This window comes from Saccostrea cucullata, unplaced genomic scaffold (assembly GCF_032062105.1).
Source record: "Saccostrea cucullata isolate Sc308-1 unplaced genomic scaffold, CSIRO_AGI_Scuc_v1 ctg16532, whole genome shotgun sequence".
In the NCBI taxonomy this organism is placed as follows: domain Eukaryota; kingdom Metazoa; phylum Mollusca; class Bivalvia; order Ostreida; family Ostreidae; genus Saccostrea; species Saccostrea cuccullata.
The window spans coordinates 1-12,184 of record NW_026941279.1 but is presented as its reverse complement, the minus strand read 5'-3'; the positions used below and the strand labels follow the sequence as shown (position 1 = coordinate 12,184).

Here is a 12,184-nt window from a genome sequence, read left to right as displayed (position 1 = left end):
TTTTGGCATTTTGCCAAATTGAGAAAATAACCATTTTAGACCCTTTTTCAAAGCGATTTTTTAATACTTTGCACACTGATTTGAAATTCAGGAAACAGTGCATTGTATAGATGGTACATAAGTAAGTTTAAACACATTAAAATATTCATGGGACACTTAAAGATTTTTTTTAAAAAGCTGATGAAAAATTACCCAAAATTTGCAAAATTTCCGTATTTCAAGGATCATATGCACATTTCATTAAGTTCATATAGAAAAGAAATGTTTCTTTCTACCTGTTTTGATGTGATTTACAGTAAAATTAGTCCATATCTAGGAGAAGTGTCATGTAAAAATATTCACATCCCATTTCCAAGAGCATTAATACATGTAAATATGTTCTTAGATAGGAGAACTGTGAACACCTGCACAAAATGCCCCCCCCCCCTTTCCGTAAAATTGACAATTTTGAAATACATGTAGACTAACCAGGGCATGTTTCAAGTTTCCTGAAACTATCCCCTTAGATTGAAACTAATATGAAATAAAATTTTCCCATCCATTCTCTATTACTATGGAAACAGGAATGCAAGATTTGTTACCATGGAGACAGGAATACCAGGTTTTTAACCAAAATGGCTGCGTTTAACGTTACAATATTCCCAAAACTACACTTATTTACTCTTTTATAAAACCTGTGTAATGAGTTAAATGTGAATGTGAACTAAATTTTTTGGCATCTTAAATTTGCATCTTTATGATGCAAAAATATAATGCATTTTCTAATGCTATGTCAAATAAATGCAAAACCTTGTGGCTTTTACTTTTTCAAGATTTGGTCAAACTTGAAAAATTCTGTAATGAAACTAAAACAAGCAGGACATTCATAATATTTCACTCATTTCAACTTGTTACTTTGTATAATTATTTATTAAATTCATGGGCAACTGCAAACCACAGATACTTTGAATGAAGTCAAAAATTTACCCCCCCCCCTCCCCCTTCTGATTTTTAAGCTCACCTGAGCTGAAAGCTCAAGTGAGCTTTTCTGATCACATTTTGTCCAGCGTCCGTCTGTCTGTAAACTTTTCACATTTTTGACTTCTTCTCAAGAACCGCTGGGCCAATTTCAACCAAAATTTTCCACAAAGTATCCTTGGGTGAAGGGGATTCAGGTTTATTCAAATGAAGGGCCACACTCTCTTTCAAGGGGAGATAATTGGGAATTAATGAAAATTTGGTGGCATATTTAAAAAATCTTCTTCTCAAGAACCACTGTGCCAGGAAAGATGAAACTTATGGGGAAACATCCTCAGGTAGTGTAGATTCAAGTTTGTTCAAATCATGACCCCCGGGGGTAGGGCGGGGCCAAAATGCCCAACAAAAGTCTAACATAGAAATATATAGGAAAATTCCTTAAAAATCTTCTTCTCAAGAATGACAAAGCCATAATTCATCATATTTATATGGAAGCATGCTCAAGTAGTGTAGATTCAATTTTTTTCAAATCATGACCCCCAGGGATTGGGCGGGGCCAAAATGACCGACCAAAGTTTTTAAAGATATATATAGGAAAAAAAATCATTTTCTAAAAAATAGCAAATAGCCATGATTGGTCATGGGACTACTTTTGGAATTAAACTTTACAATAAAAAGCCATTTTCTACTTTTTCCTACCCTTAGTGCTCAGGTGAGTGATGTGGCCCATGGACCTCTTGTTCTTTTAAAACTTATGAAACACGGCTTTAAACTTGAGAAAAATTACATTGGTTTAAAAAAAAATCACATCCTCTTGGGTAAGTTATCTTGGATTTAAACATAAATATCCAACAATGGAAAACTTTAAACATATTGTTTGGCATATAATTAATAATTAGGTTTGCAATGGATCTTTTGTATTCTGTAAAGTCAGTTGAAACAATGCCCCCCCATGATACACTGTCCCCCACAAGTATCATTTTAAGGAAGTTCTTCCTTCATCACACCAGCTACATATGTATATCAATCTCCTTTTCTTTTTTTCACATGTAAATATAAATTCTGAAAACAAGCTTTTAGCTTTTTTTTATTTTTTATATATGCAACATTTAGAGTACATGTATTCTCAACTACGGTACACATCATTAGAGTTACGTGACAAATTCTACTGTTTCTGCTGCTCTGAAAATCTTGTCTCTGATTTTTCAATTTTAGAGTTTTTGTTGGTCAGGCATGTACCAGTAATGACCTACATTGACATACGCAAGTAACACTGATAATTAGTTAATGAGAATTATGCTGAGTTGAGTTTTTTTGGCAAGGTACAGGATAAAGCTTGATAAGTTCTAAAACATATTGTTATACAGCATAAGATTTGAGGATGCCATCACATAATATGATAAACATGTTCCTATTATATTTGAACTTTGACATCTCAAACACTGATATCTTGAAGACAGTGGGTACAAGTATGTTAAAGTAGGTTGGAATTCAGCTTTCACTTGCCTGGTTTCAACCCTAAAATATGGCATCCCTTCTCAACCTGCAATGATAAATAATTCCTGCACTTTCCTATATACACTGATTTCAAGCTAATTAAATGTGTATGTAATCCTTTAGAAAGTTGTTTTCTTTATTCTATTCTAGTATAATAATTCTTCTGTTACTGGACAGGTATTGAATTGTGTTTCAAAAAAAGAAATAAGCAAGGTTTAAATTCAGATATAAAACTGAAATATTTTTTAACAATTTAAGGACAGATGATACAAACAAACTTTTGTCAAAGAATTTGAAAATAACAACTGGGGTCATGTTTAAATCAGTAAAATTAATAACTTTCTTCAAGTACTTTTTATTTTTTAATTCATATTTGCATAAAAATGGAATTTGAAGTGAAAAATATTTGTATAGATTAATAAGGATAGTTTCATGAGGGCAGACTTTTGAACATCACAGAAGGTTTACAATTTCTTAATATTCTAGAAATTTATTAATAGCATCATTAATTTGCAATTAAATTATGCCAAAAAATATATACCAATCCAGGCATCCATTTTTTGTTTAGTATCATCTGTCCTTAATTTACTTTCATATTTTAAGAATGGTTACCTTGAAAAGAACAAAATCTAGGCTGTCCACTTTCTTGCAGAATGCACTTGAACTTCAGTCATGACCTATTTGGTCCTGTTTTGGTTTACTGGTCTTACTTTTTTCTTTATTCATCTTATATGGTAAATCCTTTGATGAAAAAATGGTGAAAATAATTAATTTCCTAGGAACATGATCAAAAGGAAAATTCAATTCATTCATACACAGACATGTTCATGTGTGTGATCTTACCAGTAGTGAATATTTGCCTGAGTATCAAATAATTTGTTTAGAACATGGATTTGTCATCAGTTATAACCATATGGGAGGCAGGGGGTATCATTTCGTGAGCTCATTGCTCACAATACCTCTAGTTAAATTTTGTTTTAACACTAATACATATGTACATTTTACTGTTTGCTATTTGAAAAGATTATTATTATTCACACAAAATTGAACTATAGATTATACAGTACCGGTACTTCACAGACGAATGAAAGAGTCTCTATAAACAAAAATAACTTAATATTTCCAGTGCATTCTTAACCTAGATCTATTTTGTCAATACATATAGTACAGTTTTGGATATATATAATAAATTTAAAGTTTAAAAGATAGAAGCTATTAAATAAAACAATGACATCAAAACAAACATGCTGTTTTTCTATTTTCTGCTTATGAACATCACATGACCATATTTTGCTAATATATAGAATACTATTTAAGAAATTTAGCTACTTTATGCTTGTGCTCACACATTATAAACGTTTGATGCACTTTCTTTTTTATAGAAACAATCTTGCTCTAGTTAAATATTTTAACAACACAATTCTGTAAAATATGTGCCTAAAGCCAATAAAGAATTTAAATAATAGGATAAACAATGAATGAAAACTGACAGAAGTGGAAATTTATATTATAAAGATAAATAATGTTCACTTAAAAGTCTCTCTCAGCACATCATAAAAAGTAAACCTACTGAATTGCACAGATTTTATACAATCTCTATATATACATTTATATTTCGGGGGGGGGGGGAGTTCAGCTGTATCAGCAAGTGATGTTTATATGCTTCAAATTCATTTTTATCAATAAAAATAATTAATTCATAATTAATTCAAACTGTCAAAAGGTACAGTTCGCTTGATTTGATAAGGACCACTGACCACTACCGGTAAAACAACTGTGTATTGTAAGGCAAATAAAATTAAGAAAATATGCATTTCTTAATCTTGATATTTTTGTAATGCTCAGTATATAGATAAATTTACCTTCTGTCTTCATTGTTTAAGATGTCTAGCCTTCTTTTCTTCTTCCAGACTGTAAAACTTTGATGAGATCTTTCGCCAGAAAATGTTCATTGCTGTTTACTAAATACACATTGTACCTCCAAACGTTAGAGAGTAGTTCAAGGGAAGTAATTAGGAAGCAAAAATGCTTCAAAATGTAGAAAAAAAGTAATCTTTACCTTTGAATTTCTTTTACATCTTTGAGTCTCCCACCAATATTTTACATATTTTGATATAGTCAAATATCAGACTTTCATAATTAATTATTACTAAATTTGTAATCAGTGTGCCTTTTTTTGTTTTAAGCCTCCAAAAACTCCACTAAACCAATCACATATCTGATATGTTATAATATGTAAATTGGCCATTTACTACTGATAGATTAAATTAAAACTACAGATATAATTACTTTAATCTGTAGTATTAAATTTAAATAATGAAAACATATTAAGTTATCCCTTTTCATTTCTGGACACAGTTTTTCTTGATAAGTACACGTTTTTCAAAATTAACGAAATTGAGAATTTTGCAACCCGTTTCTATGGCAACCAAGGGTCTATTTCATAAACCCACTTAAGATTTTACAATTAATGACATAGCTGTTTAAAATTATTATAAAAAAATCAAAATGTTTTTCTTTGCGTGGCCAACCAATTTTGATAAATACAGAGAATTGATATTAAGATTTTGAACATTTTTTGTTCAACAACTATTCAGAAATTCTTTTTCGTTTCTGAGATATTAGCAAAAGAAATATTTAGGGGCCAACCCTTCAACTCCTTAATGGGGACGTTAAGCGAAAAATGAAAGGTTGCATATTGTTCAGAACATTATTTTGAACATCTTTTGTTCAATATTGCTTATCAAAATATTTCTCCCTTTCGAGATATAAAGTATCAAAGATTTAGCATTCTGGCCCCTTGTGGCCCCTTATTATGTACCATACGACATAAAAACCATAATATATAGTTGTAGATGGTTGAGATAAACATCTTTGCTTCAGTAATGTATTACAAAATATTAACTGATAAAGAGTTATCGATTGAAGACTTTTGGCCCCTCTTGGCCCCTAATTCGAGTGCCCAGCCCCTTTTTCGGGATCTCATCTTAAAGATCTTAAGATTTTGAACATTTTGTGTTCAACAACTGTTCAGAAATTCTTTTTCGTTTTTGAGCTATTAGCAAAAGAAATATTTAGGGGCCAACCCTTCAACTCCTTAATGGGGACGTTTAGCAAAAAATGAAAGGTTGCATACTGTTCAGAACATTATTTTGAACAACTTTTGTTCAATATTGCTTATCAAAATATTTCTCCCTTTCGAGATATAAAGCATCAAAGATTTAGCATTCTGGCCCCTTGTGGCCCCTAATTATGTACCATACGACATAAAAATCAAAATATATAGTTGTAGATGGTTGAGATAAAGATCTTTGCTTCAGTAATGTATAACAAAATATTGACTTTAAAAGAGTTATTGAATAAAAACTGTTGGCCCCTTTCAGCCCTTAATTTGATGAGTCAGCACATTTTTCTTGATATCATATTAAAGATCTTGATATTTTGCACAAATGTTATTCAGTATGTTTTAACAAAATATTTATATTTTAAAAGATATGATACAAAATGTCTCAAAAAATCACTCAAAAAACGTGTCCTAAATTTTGACCCCTACCGACCTTCCATACTAGGCACTTCCGGAAAAAATCCTGACCATGTTGCAACGTGGCTACATGTCCTCTATTATCACTGAAAATTTCAGCTTTCTAGCTTGAGCCGTTTTTGAGTTCCATCACAGACAAGGAGGACCTCTAAATTTCGATCAAAGGGCGATAACTCCCGACCGGAAGTGAATTTCCAAAAAATGATTTGCCGGGATTAACTTCAGATGACAACGCATCGACTGTGAAAATTTGAAGCAAATCGAACGAGACATCTTCGAGAAATCTTCTGCACAAATTTTGTAAGAAGAAAAAAGAATAAAAATAATAATAATAATAATAACTAGATGAGATCTCGTTGCGAGCAACGAGTAGGTCTTCCGTTGAATTTCTAGATAAGATGAGATGTGATTTTGACTGAGATTTTTGTTTAAAGAGAATGACATGGAGATTTCCCGTGTTAAAGTTAAAGTTTCTCATTTTTATCACGATATTCTGAACATCTTTTGTTTGATAAGGCTTATGAAAATACTCCCCCTATTCAAGATATAAAGCATAAAAAAAATAGCATTTTGGTCCCTTGCGACCCCTAGTTACGTAACATATGATAAAAATATTATCATATATTGTTGCAAATCGTTAAGATGAATACTTTTGCCTCAGTAATGTATAACAAAATATTCATCATTAGAGAGTTATAGATAAAAGACTTTTGGCCCCTCTGAGCCCCTAATTTGAGAGGTCAGCCCCTTTTTCTTAATATTAAATGAAAGGTCTTGTGATTTTGAAGATTTTTTGTTCAACAATTATTCAGAGATTTCTTTTTGTTGTGGAGATATGTTAAATGGAAATATTTAGGGGCCACTCCTACAAGTCCTTAATGGGGCCGTTTAACAAAAATTCAAAGTATGCATATTGTTTAGAATATTATTCTGACCATCTTTTGTTCAATATTGCTTATGTAAATATTCCCCCTTTTTGAGATATAAAGCGTCAAAGATGTGACATTCTGGCCCCTTGTGACCCCTTATTACGTAATATATTATTAAAATATCATCATATATTGTTGCAAATCGGTAAGATAAATACTTTTGCTTCAGTAATGTATAACAAAATATAGATCGTTAGAGAGTTATAGATAAAAGACTTTTGGCCCCTATGAGCCCCTAACTTGAGGGGTCAACCCCATTTTCTTGATATCAAATGAAAGGTCTTGTGATTTTGAAGATTTTTTGTTCAACACTTATTCAGAGATTTCTTTTCGTTGTGGAGATATGCTAAATGACAATATTTAGGGGTCACTCCTACAAGTCCTTAATGGGTCCGTTTTACAAAAATTCAAAGTATGCATATTGTTTAGAATATTATTCTGACCATCTTTTGTTCAATATTGCTTATCAAAATATTCCACCTTTTCGAGATATAAAGCGTCAAAGATTTGACATTCTGGCCCCTTCTGACCCCTAATTACGTAACATATGATCAAAATTGTATCATATATTGTTGCAAATCGTTAAGATAAATACTTTTGCTTCAGTAATGTATAACAAAATATTGATCAATAGAGAGTTATAGATAAAAGACTTTTGGCCCCTCTGAGCCCCTAATTTGAGGGGTCAACCACATTTTCTTGATATCAAATGAAAGGTCTTGTGATTTTGAAGATTTCTTGTTCAACACTTATTCAGAGATTTTTATTCGTTGTGGAGATATGCTAAATACAAAAATTTAGGGGCCACTCCTACAATTCCTTAATGGGGCCGTTTTACAAAAATTCAAAGTATGCATATTGTTTAAAATATTATTTTGACCATCTTTTGTTCAATATTGCTTATCAAAATATTCCCCCTTTTCGAGATATAAAGCGTCAAAGATTTGACATTTTGGCCCCTTCTGACCCCTAATTACGTAACATATGATCAAAATTGTATCATATATTGTTGCAAATCGTTAAGATAAATACTTTTGCTTCAGTAATGTAAAACAAAATATTGATAAATAGATAGTTATAGATAAAATACCTTTGGCCCCTATGAGCCCCTAATTTGAGGGGTCAACCCCATTTTCTTGATATCAAATGAAAGGTCTTGTGATTTTGAAGATTTTTTGTTCAACACTTTTTCAGAGATTTATATTCGTTGTGGAGATATGCTAAATACAAATATCAAGGGGCCACTCCTACAAGTCCTTAATGGGGCCGTTTTACAAAAATTCAAAGTATGCATATTGTTTAGAACATTATTCTGACCATCTTTTGTTCAATATTGCTTATCAAAATATTCCCCCTTTTTGAGATATAAAGCGTCAAAGATGTGATATTCTGGCCCCTTGTGACCCCTTATTACGCAAGATATGCTTAAAAGTTTATGATATATTGTTCCAATTGGTTTAAAATTTAAAAATATCGAAAAATCGAGCAGAAAAAATGATAAAATTTTTTGGTCACACGGGGGATCGAACCCGGGTCGCCCGCGTGACAATCCAACGCGCTAACCATTTAGCCATTGAGATCGCCGCTTCGCGTTTTCAAATGCAAATATCTCGAGATTGGCTTTTTTGATTTTCAAACAAATTACATATTTCGCTTCTGCAAAATGGTTTCTATTCAATTCTAAAACAAAAATATTAAAAAAGAAAAGTTGAAAAATTGTGATTTTTAAATTCGCTTCCGGTATCGACCGGAAGTACTGACGACGCACGGCAAGGCGATTCTGCAACGCTATAAGTCATGAACTATCATCTCCAATTAATCTTCAGTTCATATCTTAAGCAGTTTTTGCTACTAAATCAAGACAAAATTGCATTTTAAAATCAGGAAATTGTCCATATCTCACGACCGGAAGTGACGACGTCAACGAAAAAAATTTCCAATAAGGTTCAGATCAGTACCTATCAGATGTGAAAGTTTCATGAGAATCAGCCCAGTAGTTTACGAGAAATCGCGTGCACAAAATCGGTAAGAAAAATAATAATAATAATAATAGGGAAAAAGAAACCGAAGAATAACAAGAAGGTCTTCCGTTGGAGACGGAAGACCTTAATAACTAGAGCAAAGCTCGTTGCAAAGCAACGAGTAGGTCTTCCGTCATGTTTGACCGGAAGTGGCTTTCATTTTTAACAGAAATGAGAAATAAAGTCCAAAAATGGTTTGATTCCTCTAAATCCATGTTAATTATTGCAAAAATAAGCCATTTTCTGTTACTTCCGGTTTGACCGGAAGTGACGACGCCGGACGTATTTTGACGACTTCATCAGATTAAGCTTGACATTTTTAACAATTTTTCTTCTTTGACGTATCACAAATTCTCAATACTTTTTGAGATATTAAGGAAAAACTTTCGGCCCCTCCAGGCCCCTGATTTAAGGGGCCAGCTCTTTTTTTGAGAAATCATTTGAAAGATCTTGAAATTCTGCACCTTTTTTGTTCTATATGCTTTAACAAAATATTTCTAGGTAAAAAGTTATTGTTGAAAAAGTGCTTAAAATTTTGAAATTCTTGATAGGACTATTTTCGGGCCATAGCGAGCGTCGGCGCTTCGTACTTCCGGTAGTTGTGATATACTTAGTGCACATCTCCAAAAGTTGCTCTAGCATCACTGAAAATTTCAAGCTTCTGTGTTAAGTGCTTTTTGAGAAAACTGCCGGACAAAGTGACCCTCTAAAAATCACCAAATCGCAGAAAACTCCGAACCGGAAGTGACGTCATCAAAATAAAAAAATATATGTCTAGATTTTTTGATGTTCTATCAGACTTGAAAGTTTCATGAAAATCGATCGAGCCGTCCTCGAGAAATCGCGCGTACAAAATCGGTAAGAAAAAAAACAATAATAATAAAAATAGTGGAAAAGAAACCTAAGAAAAACAATAAGGTCTTCCGCTGAAGACGGAAGACCTTTATAAAGGTAAAAAAGAAACCGAAGAATAATAGAAGGGTCTTCCGCTGAAGACGGAAGACCCTAATAATAATAAGAAAAGTGAAAAAGAAACATAAGAATAATAGAAGGGTCTTCCGCTGAAGACGGAAGACCCTAATAAGAAAAGTGAAAAAGAAACATAAGAATAATAGAAGGGTCTTCCGCTGAAGACGGAAGACCCTAATAATAATAATAAGAAAATTGAAAAAGAAACATAAGAATAATAGAAGGGTCTTCCGCTGAAGACGCAAGACCCTAATAAGAAACAGTAGAATAACTAGATAAGATCTCGTTGCGAGCAACGAGAGGTCTTCCGTCCGATTCAAAAAAAAACCCCTCGTAAAATCGAGCTGAAATGTGATTCATTATTTTGGTCACAAGGAGGATTGAACCCAAGTCGCCAATGTAAATGCGATTTTTTTCTATCTCTTTTATCCCCAACGCGCAAACCATTAAGTTATTGGGAGTGCTGCTCTAAATACACTTGTGTATACTTTTGCAACAGTAGACCTGTCTAAGAATCATAAAAGGCAAGCCACTATTCATAATTTCCCTCCAAACGCCACGAGTAAATATTTCCGCTTTTCTTTGGGCTGATCTATTATATAGATGTAATAGCTTCAATGAAATGAAATAAATAAAACGTTCTTATCGCCTTTATTTTATTTCAAGGTTAATAAAGTATATTCAACACATTGTACACTTTACATATCGTATCTAGCCCTGTTACGCTAATGCAGTGAAATGAAATTAAGTTTTAAGATTGACACTGAATTGCAACGTACTACTACGTGAGAGTCCAAGTAGTTTTTTTACATTTCATATATCCTTATGTCAGAATGGTGTAATCAAACGCTCAGCTGCCTCCATAAACCCCTACTCGCGAAATGGTGGAGTTGACAGAGACAGCTGCCATCTTGGGCCCGCTTCAGATTTTTAAATCTTAATATCTAGAGTTCAGAATAACCAATATTCAAACAACTTATATAGTAAGCATGAATAGAAGGGTCTCTATTGATATTCCAAAAATAAATAAAAAATATTGAAAAACAAAAAAGTTAGAAAATGCTATTTTTACAATTCCCTTCACCTAACGACAGGAAGTACCGACAACGAACATAAAGTCGCGTCCTGGATAGTATATATCACGATCTATAATCCCTGAAAGATTCATGTTGATATCTTTTACCGTTTTTGAGTTTAATCGTGGGCAAAATGTCATTTTAATTTCAGAAAATTGTTCGTAACTTGGCAGCGGAAGTGAGTTTCCAAATTTTCTCTCGGATGTACAAAATTCATGTTACAACACTTTTTTTCTGAAAATTTCACGTCATTCCATCCAGTAGTCTTCGAGAAATCGTGTGCACAAAATTAGAAAGTCAAATAAATAATAAAAAGAATAATAACTTGAGCAAAGCTCGTTGCAAAGCAACGAGTAGGTCTTCCTTCCTGTTTGACCGGAAGTACATTTCGTTTTTTACAAAAATTAGTAATAGCGCCTAAAAATGGTTTAAATCCTCTAAATCTATGCTAATTAATGCAAAACAAAACCAATTTATGCTACTTCCGGTTTGACCGGAAGTGACGACGACGGACGGAAAATTTATTTTTATACTTCCAGTGATAATGTTACCCCAAAACTTGTAAAGAACGGGCAAAATATGCGTTTTCTGACTACTTCCGGTTTGGCCGGAAGTGACGTCGCCGGACGTACTTTGACGACTCCTATAAATTAAGCTTGACATTTTGAACAAATTTGCTTCTTTGATGTATTACAAATTCTCAATACTTTTTGAGATATAAAGGAAAAGCTTTTGGCCCCTCTAGACCCCTAATTTTAGGAGCCAGTCCTTTTTTCGAGATATCATTTGAAACATCATGTGATTCTACACTTCTTTTGTTCTATATGTCTTAACAAAATATTTGTAGGTAAAAAGATATCGAAGAAAAGGTGTTAAAAATTTTTAAATTCTCGACATGCCCTTTTTCGGACCATAGCGAGCGTTGGCTTGCAGCACTTCCGGTGAAAATGAAATACGTATGTCACATCTACATATATTGCTCTATCATTGCTGAAAAACTCAAGTTTCTATCCTAAGCCGTTTTTGAGAAAACTCGCGGACAAACTGCCCCCCTGAAAATCACTAAATCGCGGAAATCTCAAAACCGGAAGTGACGTCATCAAAACAAAAAATTATATATCAAGTTTGTTTGATGTTCTATCAGTCCTGAAAGTTTCATGAAAATCGAGCGAGTTGTTTTCGAGAAATCGTGTA

The 12,184-nt window shown here is 32.8% G+C and overlaps 1 long non-coding RNA gene across 1 annotated transcript; it reads right to left on the bottom strand.

Annotated features, from left to right (window-relative positions):
- Positions 1 to 2,069: 2,069 nt before the first annotated feature.
- LOC134257542 (uncharacterized) lies at positions 2,070 to 4,461 on the bottom strand. Its single transcript, XR_009989940.1, has 3 exons — positions 4,317 to 4,461; positions 3,067 to 3,195; positions 2,070 to 2,500 (listed from the first exon to the last, which is right to left on the bottom strand). It is a non-coding gene; the product is annotated as an uncharacterized LOC134257542 (long non-coding RNA).
- Positions 4,462 to 12,184: the final 7,723 nt, after the last annotated feature.